This window comes from Seriola dumerili, unplaced genomic scaffold (genome assembly GCF_002260705.1).
Source record: "Seriola dumerili isolate Sdu_G_001 unplaced genomic scaffold, Sdu_1.0 BDQW01000242.1, whole genome shotgun sequence".
NCBI classification, from domain to species: domain Eukaryota; kingdom Metazoa; phylum Chordata; class Actinopteri; order Carangiformes; family Carangidae; genus Seriola; species Seriola dumerili.
In genome coordinates, this window is record NW_019174497.1 from 6,616,930 (window position 1) to 6,629,208 (window position 12,279).

The following is a 12,279-nucleotide window of genomic DNA, read 5'->3' on the forward strand; positions in this document are numbered from 1 at the left end:
CAGATGCAAGAATAAAATAATCCATTGAGTAACTGTCCTGTTTGTATTAGCTTTCTATTCCTTGAAACAATTTCCAGAATATATGAAAAATGTCATCAGTGAACAGTTAGCTGTTACATAATCACACACACCAAACCAACAGATGTTAGTGCTTTATTAAAATCAGGAGACCATGGTTGTCTTGACAAAAATCAAGGCGAAATCATTTGTTAAACTGTGAACAGTGGTCAGATTTCACCAAACAGTTGCAGCTCCAGTGCATTTATTACAGTGGATGTTTGTGGTCGCTGCTTATCTGTGACCTGATACCACACAATAAAGAAACAAAGCTGTTACGTCATTCTCTTGTAACTTTGCCAAAGACCAAGAGCGAGGCGTGAAACAAAGCTAAGCTAAAAAGCAGAAGCTTGCTACTTTACAGCAGTGTGTCCACAAACATGAGACACAGTCAAAGCCAGTTCATGTGCCTCTCATCGGTATGGTCCAACTCCCCCCTTCAAACAACATCGCCACCCTCACCCCACCATCTACAGCAAACAGCTGACTCGAGGGGAAAAGGCTCCAGAAACAGACGGGCAGATCATATCACCTCTCATGATGGACCAGAAGCCGATTGTGCTCTGCACGCAGTCTTTGAATGACTACAAGAACTTATTTACAGTCACTTCCACTCACACACAGAGCGCAGATTACTTAATTGGCAACATGAAACGATTTGGCTGCTACAGAGCCGACTCGTCTTCCTGTGTCCTGGACTTTCTGCCAGGACATACCTGAACCGAGTCTCACAACAGACGACCCAGCCTAACCTTGGTACCCAAAAATAACTGCGTCCTGAGGAGGGGTGGGTGAGGGGCAAATGGGAAGTGAGGGGTGGAGCCAAGGCACGAGTGTTGGGTGCCATGGGCCAGCTACGCTACCCAAAGACAACTCATCATTACTAACCTCTGAGGCGATGACAGGCTGCACTAAACCAAGTGGAAGACTTCTTGCCAGCCCGGGGTCGAAGAACACTAACAGAGATAAACTTGTAAATAAATACCTATAACTGCTGTGAGCTTGAGTTTATTCAGTCTTTACTACACCAAGGACATGAACTTTACTCTACTGCCAGGATAAGCCGACAAAGCGCTACGAGGACAACGCTGCAGGATGGGTGGAAACACCTATTTGCAAACACTTCACACCAGCTGCTTTTAATCATGCAATGATTAAAATAACTTTCAGCAATGAAATCAGCTGGTGCCATGATTGGCTGGAGAGGAAAAACACTTAGCATTCAATTGCACATGACGCAACAGCACTGATAGTTCAACTTGGCCTGCCACTATAATTTTTCCAGGTGCACTGTGGCTGAAGGAACATTTCCCCAGAAAATAAATTCCTCTTACAGCTGATTTGGTGATTTGGGAGGTATGCATGGTGCATACACAAGTCTTACCACTCATTGTCACAGATCAAGAAGATGGTAAAACTTCTGACAAAATAAAACTGAACATGACCGTAACAACATCTATATATCTGAGCCATGTCCTATAAATACAATATTTTCAATCTGTGCAGTGAAATAAATTCTGAAAACAAAAATAATCTACTGTTCTTTTTGGGTAACACTACTTCCATTGTATTATACTTGTAGTTTGGTAACAGGTGGTACCAGTATGACCATTATAAGGGCTATGGGTATATGACCTAAATACCTTTTAACCATTTACACTCAGATTTCCCCTAATATAGCTTTAAGGTTGCTATTCTTTGTAACTCAACAGTGTTAAAACAGAAATAAACAAAAATCTTCTCATACCACTCTGTCTGATCGCATCATTTATCAGCTTGTTTCAGTTCTTCATTAAAACGATGTGTTTTTATACCGAGTCAAGTCGCAGGTTTTTAATAGCAAATATTCTACATGAGTTGTGCATTAATTTTAGACACGTTCTACAAAATTCAGCCCCAGTGTGGTATCTTTGTAAACTCTGGGACCTCGACTAGAATTTAAAGTAAAGTTCTGTGGATTGGAGCATTGTTTGGCTGCACAGTATTTGTTTAATTACTAATGAAAGGAGTCTGCTGCTTGAGAAGGACTTGGGTATCAAAATGAGCCCATATAATTGAGTGTCAGAAACTGTCACTGTTCAGCTGGCACTGATGCTTGGTCAGATTTTTAGATTTATCTTAGTTCTTTGATTGGACATCTTCGGATTTTTTTTACTTTTCATTTAGGCAAAGTCCTTTTACAGTACCTTGAAATTGACAAATGCTGGTTAGCATGCTAACCTCAGTAGAAGAAAAGATGTGATGGAGACAAGGGTTAAAATTGGTGTTGCTTTACACCTCTGCAGACAGCTGTTGGTAAGTAACAAGCTGTTAATGCTTACACTGGCTATGTAGCAATAGCAATACTTACAAATAGCTCCTTTAAAAATACAAATTCAAGGGATTCTTCTCAAGAATGTAATGTTATACGGTTATGAAAAGCATTTCTTTCTGCTAAAAAAATTGTTATCAGATTTTTGAAACTTTCATACATCAATGTCAGTATTGGCCTCAAAAAGCTAGTTGGGTCAAACTATATTTCTCAAACTAAACTTCCATATTCCCACTGGACTGGTATATAAAAACGACAAACAACACCCACCGACAATGATTGTTTTTCAAAGTTTTATCTCAGGAAAGTATGACTTTCATATTTCTGTCCATCATGGGCCGACACAAGCTGTGCCCAGGGCTCGCAGGTGATGTTGTCATTTAGTGGATGCCAACAGAGGCTGATTAACATCATAAATTACTTGATGTCCCTTTAACTGAGGACAAAACAAATGAGACAGATCGGGGAACCAGACAAAAATCATTGTGCTGGACTGTCTCCTCTCTGCCATCTGTATTGTTCACCTGCAGAAAAATAAAACCTTCTATCCCCCATGAATAAATTAGCAGCCTGATTAAAAACATCTCCAGCTGTCACCTGCAGGCCTTCAACCATGGATGAGTTACCTCCATCATCGCCGCAGGGCTGGAGATCAACAACATGTCTCCAATAAAAGGCTTTTAACCTTTGAGACTGTCTGCCACAGGAAGCCAGTGTTGTGTTTATGACGGGGAGGAGTTGGTCATTAGATCCTATTCATAATCACCATTTCCCTGATTGACTGGCAAATTACAAAAAATCATGACACACTGCAAATGGCAACGGTTTTTCTGTCAGTTATACTTAGTGGTTAGATTGAATAAGAAAAAGAAATTATGAATTATATTATGACACATTTGTGATTCGGGCTTTTATTCTGAAAGAAATTTAATAGACAATGCATTTTGCTATGTCCAGTATCACAACCTTCTACTGGAGCGACGTTGATGCTGAATAAAGTAGCAGCTTGTTATCTAAATGGAGTTCAAGATTAAATCATTAACAAAACGGTTAATTATTATATCCAATAAAACTCACTGCTGAAGTGCATAAAGTTATTGAGACGTGACACTAACATCAGCTATAAGAAAACATTATCACCCTTAAGAGTCAGATAACATGCTGGTGATGTTATCAGAATACAACTAGCAGTGGGAGAACAGTTAGCGCTGGCTCTACAAGCTTATAAATTCATTATGCACTGAGCACTGGAGAAATTAGCTTTGTTTGCAAATACAAATTGCCATCATCACTGAAAACAGAGGCCATAATCGGCTTGCTGGTGCACCGCAGGCCCTGCAAAACAGACCCATTACTTCCCACTCATCAACACAAATATTTCTCACTGTGGCAGATGAAACCACTGCAAGGTTAACAAGATGATTTATGGAGCATGGAAAGATACATGACTGTATTCTCCTGCCTCTGAGCTTCTGATAAATAACTTTTGCCAGGCATACAGCTTTCAGGATTACAATAAAATGAAACTTTAATGGCACCCTCGGGAGAATCTGGGCTGCTGCAGCAGCAGACAATAAAAAGATGCAACAGTAGCAAAACAGAGGATAAACAGGAATATAAACACAGATATAGCTGATGGGGTTTATATATAAATATGGTACAAAGGTGAAAATTTCAGCACCAGAACACTGGAAGTACAATTTATGAATGAGGAGAAGAATAGATCACAGCAGGATATATCTTCCCCAAAATAATAGCTGGAACTATTCAGTTTGTATGCACTGACCATATTGACCACATTACATTACATTACATTAAGTTACTAACAATACGTGCATTCGACTTCAACAAGAGCTGGATGTCATCAAAAGTTAAAAAATGCCTTTGTTTGTTTTAGATTAGCAAGAGTGATGGTTCACCTTTGCATGTTATGATAGTAATTTGATTTACAAAAATCAGACATATATATACATACACACACACACACACACACACACACACACACGATTATTGGAGAAAATAATCAGCAGATTAAATTGATATGAGAATTTGGGCTGCAAATAACAATTATTTCCATTATTGATAAACCTGCTGTTATCGGTTTGTGAATGAAACATCAATAATACCTATCAAAACTTCAGTAGGGCAGAACAAGGAGTCTTCAATTGCCTTGTTTTGCTCGTCCAGGAGAGAAATCCTGTCTTTTTAGAAGCTGAATCAGAGAATATTTGGCATTGTTTCACAACTCTTGCTTGAAAAATGACTGAAAAGATTAATTGATTATCAAAGTAGTAGTGGAATATCTTTTTGTTGCCCAACTAATCGATTATCGACCACTTGTTTCAGCTCTAATGACGGTGCATGATGGGGGGCGGGGGCACACATGTAGCCTATTCCCACCCTCGGCAGCCATACACACAATATCTAAACACTCCCAGTGTCATTCATTTATTACTATGAGTATAAACTAAACTCACATTCAGAAAGTGGTCAAACAAGCTTTCATGGTTTAAGTAGTTTTTGGTGGTTTATACAAACTGTATCAGCACCACACGTCACAGGTGTTTGAAGCCACAACCTGCATTTTAACTGACTATAAAACACAATGAATGAGTCAGATGGAGGTCTGGTAGTAAAACACGGCTCCTCCGGGAGAAATAAACCGAACTAAACACACATAAATGAATCAGTGCGTCGGCCTGTTCATCACACACCACTTTTCACAGACACGGGAAAGTTTCGTTAAGAGCTTGCCTGCTTTTGCGTATTTCCACCGAAACATCAGCTAAATCCAACTTTTCTTCCGTCGCAGCCACGCCGTGAGGGGGCAACACAAAAGTCTTCAAATCCACGGGACTTACCGGCGGAAAACAAATGGAAGTCAGTCAGCTGTTCACTTCCTCGTTTCCCCTGGGCTGGACTGAGCTGAGAGGAAGCTGCTGCTGCTGCTGCTGCTGCTGCTGTTGCTGCTGCCGCTGCTGCTGCCGGAGTTTAGTTTCTTTTTTTCTTCTTCTTGTTTTCGTGAACCACAGTAAAGTTGTGAGCTACCCGCTAAAGTTCACACCCGGTCACTGCCGCTGCCGCTGATGCTAGCTTCCTTCCTTTTCTCTTCACCTCTTTTTTTTTTCTTTTATACATAAAGTTTAGGGGTTTTGAAGCAGCGTCGTCACTTCCATCTAGCGGCTAAACTGGTGCATTGCAGCGCTGCTGCGTCAAGAAATATACGTTTTCTGTGAAGGGTTCATGTGGACTAATCTGAAGTGCTGTTAACTGGCGATATCTGAGGCTGTTCTTTTCAGCTACACTTGAGGATACATTCAGAGTTGTTGGAATTTTCCGTATTGACTGACCTTCATGATGGACTGTCGTTTCTCTCTACTTAGTTGAGCAGTTCTTGATATAATATGGATTTATATAGTTGTCCAATAGGGCTTTTTACTGTATACTAACACCACCACGACACAACACAACTGATGGTCTAAAACGCATCAAGAAGGCAAGAAATTCCACTCAATTAACTTTTAACAAGGCACACCTGTTAACTGAAAATCATTACAGGTGACTACCTCATGAAGCTGGTTAAGATAATGCCAATATTGTACAAAGCTGTCATCAAGATAAATGGTGACTATTTTGAAGAATCTAAAATATGAAACATTTTGTTTGTTTTATCAACACTTGTTTACTACATAACTCCATATGTGTTATTTCATAGTTCTGATGTCTTCAGATTCTGATTTCCTCTACTTGTAATGTAGTCAAATAAAGAAAAACCAATGGATGGATAGGTGTGTCCAAACTTTGGACAGTAATGTGTATCCAACATACACCCTGAGGACAGCAGAGACAGGCTACTCGAAATTATTTTATTGTTCAACTTGCGATCTGTGTGCTACAGCTTACCTGTCTAAATTGTGCAATACACAATTTACTGTTTGGTCGATCATTTTGTCGTTGTGTCATAGTGACATTATGTATAACATGCTCAGTCTTCCCTAGAATCAGAGACTATAGATGAAATTTAGTGTCAGTAAAAAGTTGCAGAAAATGGGAATACTATTATTTAGTGTAAAATAGTATTTTATTATGCCTAAAAATAATCTGTTGTGTTTTTTAATTAATACTAATACCACAGCGCTCCATCTCTTTCTTCATATGCAAATGATTTCTCCATTGCTTTTGTCTGTTTAAATGAAAAGGATCATTTATAAACTTGAGTCACAGCTCAGCTCAGGTTTAATTGCCTCCTCTGGATCCTCTTTGTCAGACTAAGCACTGGAGAAGAGGTTTCCCTGGCTGGCTGCGGTTACTCTTTTGCAGCATGGAGATGTAACCACAGACTGTGCATTATCCCTTTACATTTTCCAGTCTATAAACAAGGAGAGGTTGCTGTACATTATTGTTTCCTTATTGTGGAGACTCTGTGAAGATAATTTAAAATGAACATTAAAACAAGCAGCGTCATGATATAAACTTATGGACGCTGTTGGTTCAGTTATATTATTACGACCTCTCCCTTGGGTGTAATATAAAGACTGCAGACTGTAGCACTCCCACATACACTCGATATATCTAGACCAGCAATGGTCTCTATGGCTGACAGTGGAAATGTGAGGGAAAAGGCAATCAGGAGGTCATCAGATAGTAGTGTGCTGTAGGCAAAAAGCGAAATTAAGACATTTATTCTCTTTTCTCTATATTCTCTATATTATAACACTTATTAAAGCCACTTCAAGGCCTCCCTCTGATTGTATTTACTGTAATCCTAAATTAAATAGTTGGTGTATAGAAAGCATCAAATGTAAATCTAATTTTTCTCATTTGAAGAATATAACACATAACACACAACGTTTTTCTTTCATCAGGTGAATGTATTCATTGCCTCACACAGAAACCACACACAGTCATCAGAGGTATGAAACAAGCCTTACATAGATTTCCATAATCCCACAGTTCGCTTTGCTTCTCATTGAGTCGTTCCCAGCATCAGCCTGGCCCTGGTCGCTGCAAGACAGCCCTGTGTGGCTGGTTTGACTCTGGCTCTCTGTCCCATCATGCAGCAGAGCATGAGAGGCCAGTCTGTGCTGCAGTATAAGAAAGTAGTGTTCACTAAAAACCAGTAACGACCTCTCCCCATCTTCTCTCTCTCTCACCGCCTAAAATCCATCCAAAAATCTCTTTTTTTTAAACACTTAAAATTATGTAATGCATTAGGAAAAAAAAGAAGTCTAAATGCTCTGTGAAGCGCTCTGTCTTCACTGATTCAATGGGCACACTATCAGTGATGGCCATTTTGGATTTCTACAGCCTGCTGACAAACAAGTCCTTATCCACTTTCAGAGAAATTCAGCGTACACCAAGACAGACACAGAAAGGGAACAGGGGTGAAAAGGTCTGTCAGAAGTGTCCAGCGTCGCAACATTAGACATATAAGTCAACAGTCAAATTACTGTAGACACCTATGTAGAGGAAGTAGTTAGAATGTGTCCGCTGTGACCAGTTTATTTCCTTACACAAATAAAAAAACAGGAAGCTTTTTCTTCATGTAGTTTCCATGGATGAAAAGTGTGTACAGTTACTAATGATGGATAATGAGGTGAATGGGTTTTCCAAGTGCCTTTCTTCCAGATATTAAACATATTTGCTGTAATATTGACTCATAAACTCTCCCACATTTACTGAAACTGAGATTGATCTTCATACAGGACTGCACTGATGTTTCTCATTTAAGGTCATGGTGACTGTGGAATACATTTCACTAATGGTTGAGGTTGGTTAAAATAGCTGCAGCAATGACAGTGATGCAGAACAATACACTTTAGTATTGTTTACCATTTGTCACAGTTGTCAGTAAGCAACAAAATTAACTATAATAAAAGTGGTGGAACGTAAGAACATTTACTAAGGTACTGTATTTAAGTACAACTTTGAGGTAGTTGTACCTGAGTACTTTTTTTTTACTACATAACACTTCTACTCCACTTCAGAGTTCAGAGAATATTGTACTTTTTATGCCACTTCATTTATTTAACAGCCACAGTTACCCATCACTTCAAATTAAGATTTTACATAGAAAACCTATTGGGAGATTCAAATATGATACAATGTTGTAAATCAAGCAAGCCAAGAGTTTATACAAAAGTTAAAACTTGCTCCAACTCGCACACCTACAACACTTAAATACTGCTTACATGTTAATACCTTAGTAACTGACGACTGGCACCATTTCAAATTCACTTTTAATGGAGTATCTTTACATTGTGGCCAATGTTTGGAAGTAGTAAAAATATCAGTGTCAAATAAAAATTAGTAAAAATACTCAATTGCAAGTAAAAGTCCTTCATTCAAAATCCTGTTTAAGTAAAAGTACATAACTTTTCATCAGCAAAATGTACTTTTTTGTGTTTTAGTGTGTTGCTGAGGTGAAGTCATTTTTACTTTACAGTTGGGTAGTCCAGTACTTCCAACGTTTGGGGTGGGCCCCTCCAAAGGGTCACAAGATAAATCTTGAGGGGTCATGAAATGACTAATGAGAGAGGAAGGAAGAAGAAAGCCAAAAATGTTTGAGAGCTACATGGTTTAATCCTTATCAATGCATTGTATTTATAAGTTTTGCTATCATAATTTTTTATGTAAAATCTTAATCTGTAAAGTTACAGGTAACTGTATCTGTTGAATAAAAAGTACAATAGCTAATTCTGAAATGTTATGGAGTAGATTATATTCTTCAGATCAACCAACAAACACAACAACAATCAGGAAAACAATAAATGCATGACAATGAAAATCATCAATATACTGTATACTGTAAATCTTAGTCTTAATCATGCATTTATCTTATGTCTGTCACACTTGAGTATAACACTGCAAAGTATTACAAAGACTGAGTCTCAATGACTGGGGGTCAAATCCTTTTTTGTGTCTTCTGGCTGAAATGAGAATGAAACTTGACTTTCCCAGACAGTTCCTCTTCAAGTTGAACAATAGTGGCATATAGTACAGTGCAGCACAGTATTCATTTCCTGTTGGCTGCAGTACCTGCAGCTTTAATTCTCTGAGTCTTTAATAAAAAAAATACATGTCAAAAGCACAGTAAATGGACACAGTACATGTTTTCTCAACATAGTCTATATAAAGTCCTGTTGAGATGTTTATCTTTATTTCCTCGGTATCTCTGCCTCTCCAACAACCAGATAAAACATCAACACTCCTTTAAAGACCATCACAGAATGAAAAAAAGACGATCCTCTGTACATCTGCACTCACATTTTGTCCAGACTCACCCCATAGAACTATCGGTGTGTCAGTGTGACTCATACATCCACACATATATACGTTTATATTTGGTGAGTGGGTCCTGATAGCCATAAAGCAGCTATTCACCTCTATGGAGAGACTGTAAAGAAAAAATGCAGCCCTCCCACTTGATAGACTGCAAGAGGCTGTGTCAACACACACGCACACACGCACACACGCACACACGCACACACGCACACACACTCTACCCCCTTCCCTTAACGGATAGCAGGAGCAGATGCCCAGCCAGGACTGGTTGAAAGAAGGCCTTATGACAGGGAACACACACACACGCGCGCGCACACACACACACATACACACACACACACACACACACATCCATATATTAGCAAACAACCATCCTGGGTAGAAAGAAATGAAAACCTTATACCAGACTGTGTTAGCAGCTGCAGCATGCAGTGTCCTGTGATAATATACAGTATGATCTCATTCTAACTCCTTACTAATGCATGCACAGAATACCTCCTCTCCTATCAGAGGTGCTGCCATCTTCTGGTCAAGGAAAAAAGTTGCACGATTTGCTACAAAAATGAACAAATGCAGATGTTTCCAGACTAATTGCCAGGGCTTAATGAATGGCTTTATGTGAATGAAAATGAATCATATAGATCCACCCAGCTGAATACTTGTGGAAGATTTTGGGGCCATTTGTTAGGGATCTTCATTGGGAATTCAAATCAACTTGGGTTTGAACTTGGCCAAACAATCTCACCTGTCTCGGATGAGTCAAACGTCTGGGGATGGGGATTTGTATTTAACAGCAACATGGAAAACTGAAGAGCAGTTATAGTCCATGTTTAGCCACAGAGATCATCCTTATTATGAGAAAGACTTTTGCATTTATTTGTAGAGGAAACTAAATATGTACTAAAATGTATTTGAGTATAATGGACAGCGAGCAAATAGTTATACTTAATATATACACCAAAAAAACTCACAACCACTGTGTACAAGCAGCTACAAAATGTTAAACTGAAAATGTCTATTTCAGGCACATTTATAACACTGAAAGGAATTCTGGGAAATACTATAATTTTCTGGCATCTAAAGTATGTTTACATTTCTCCAAACCATTGCTGGACCCCTGAGACCTGACATATTAAATGGTGTAGACTGTTACTAAATACATATGCTGTCTGATGTTGTTGATTTCAGTGTGAGTGGTCCCGTAAGAAACATTAAAGAGACATGCGGGTCCATTAGAGTGAGCAGACAGGGAAAGCCTAACCTAAGTGTTTCTGTCTGCCTGCCTCTCTTCTTGTGATATTTTCCACTTGCTACTAATATTTATCTGTTGACTTATCCATCTATCTGTCTAATTGCCTCTCTCCCTCTCCAACTTTCTCTCTCTCTCTCTCTCTGTCTCTCTCGCTTCCTGTGCTGATTTACAGTCTGCAGTGTGTGCAAAATCAGGTAACACAAGTTTTACTCTATAGTGTGGAGGTCTTTTGTTTCTGGAGCTCTGATGTACTTACCACTGACATTTACAAAGTAATATATTTGCAAATGCAAATGAGATTGTTAAGTACAATTTATTCTCAACTGGGTACTGGGTGTATACATTACAGTGTTCAAAAAATAGATAAGACTCAGTCCACGGCCATGCTAGCAACTCTGTCAGGCGGCACATTAGCACAGTTCTTTAAAGTTATAATATGTAACTTTTCCATAATAAAATGTCTAAAAATTAATAGACCTATGTTATACATTTTTTTGAGTTGTGTTCTTACATTTTTCCCAAATGTTTCCAGTAATTCGCAAACCTAGAGAAACATAATTTTAATATGGTAATGCTCCGTGTCATTTGGTCTACTGTCCATGACATCATATCCTCTATGAGCATGGATCTGCATTGTAGTTGCCTGCCAGGAGCTCAAAATCGACTTATATCTAGTGTTATCGAGTATAAATCTTAACCACATGAAGGATTTTAGTCATCGGATGTCTGGATCTTTAGTTGTCAGAGAAAAAAGCCAGGCAAATGTCAGACAGCTCAGCTCCCAGCAGTAGAGAAGTCCTGTCCTGTTTCCGCCAAACAACATTGGCTAATCACAATTTTTTTTTTTTAAGTGTAACTGCTTTATGAGTTTACCGGTTTTAAACCCCTGGTTCATTTGTTATAGAGAGAAAGACACCTCTGTGGATAATTAAAACCTCCTGAATGTCTAGGTCATAAGTTATCAGAGAAACAATCAAAACAAAGGTGAGCAGCAGTCTCAGCTCCCAACTCTTCCCTGACGGCTCTGTCCTCCTTACAGCGTCGGTGAAACACTGACTTTAAACTTGAACACTGCTTTATTCGGTGTTTTTAACAGTCATAATCACCGGGTCTGTTTGAATTCCTGAATGACTGTCACTGAAGGAATCCAAACTGGGAGAAGCTTATGATAATTGTGGTGAAGACAACATTGTCCATGATCCCATTTCATGATGTAATCCAACGCCGTCTTATTGTTTTAATTGAGAGACCCCTAGTGGCAGAATACATACTGCGTATTTAAGCTAAATGCTGACACATCGTGATAGCATGCTAACATTGCGAGTTCAACATCAAACTCCATTCCTTTATTCACTAAGAGCTGTCTCTAATACAA

General features: G+C 38.9%; 1 protein-coding gene across 5 annotated transcripts in view; it reads right to left on the minus strand.

The window, feature by feature from the left end:
- The window catches only part of LOC111229914 (inositol hexakisphosphate and diphosphoinositol-pentakisphosphate kinase 2-like), a 54,207-nt gene extending 48,778 nt beyond the window's left edge, over positions 1 to 5,429 (minus strand). For all 5 annotated transcript variants that reach the window (XM_022756446.1, XM_022756443.1, XM_022756445.1 and 2 more), the window contains exon 1: positions 5,230 to 5,429. The gene's annotated coding sequence lies outside the window, so the exon portion shown is untranslated. The remainder of the gene's footprint in view (positions 1 to 5,229) is intronic.
- Positions 5,430 to 12,279: the final 6,850 nt, after the last annotated feature.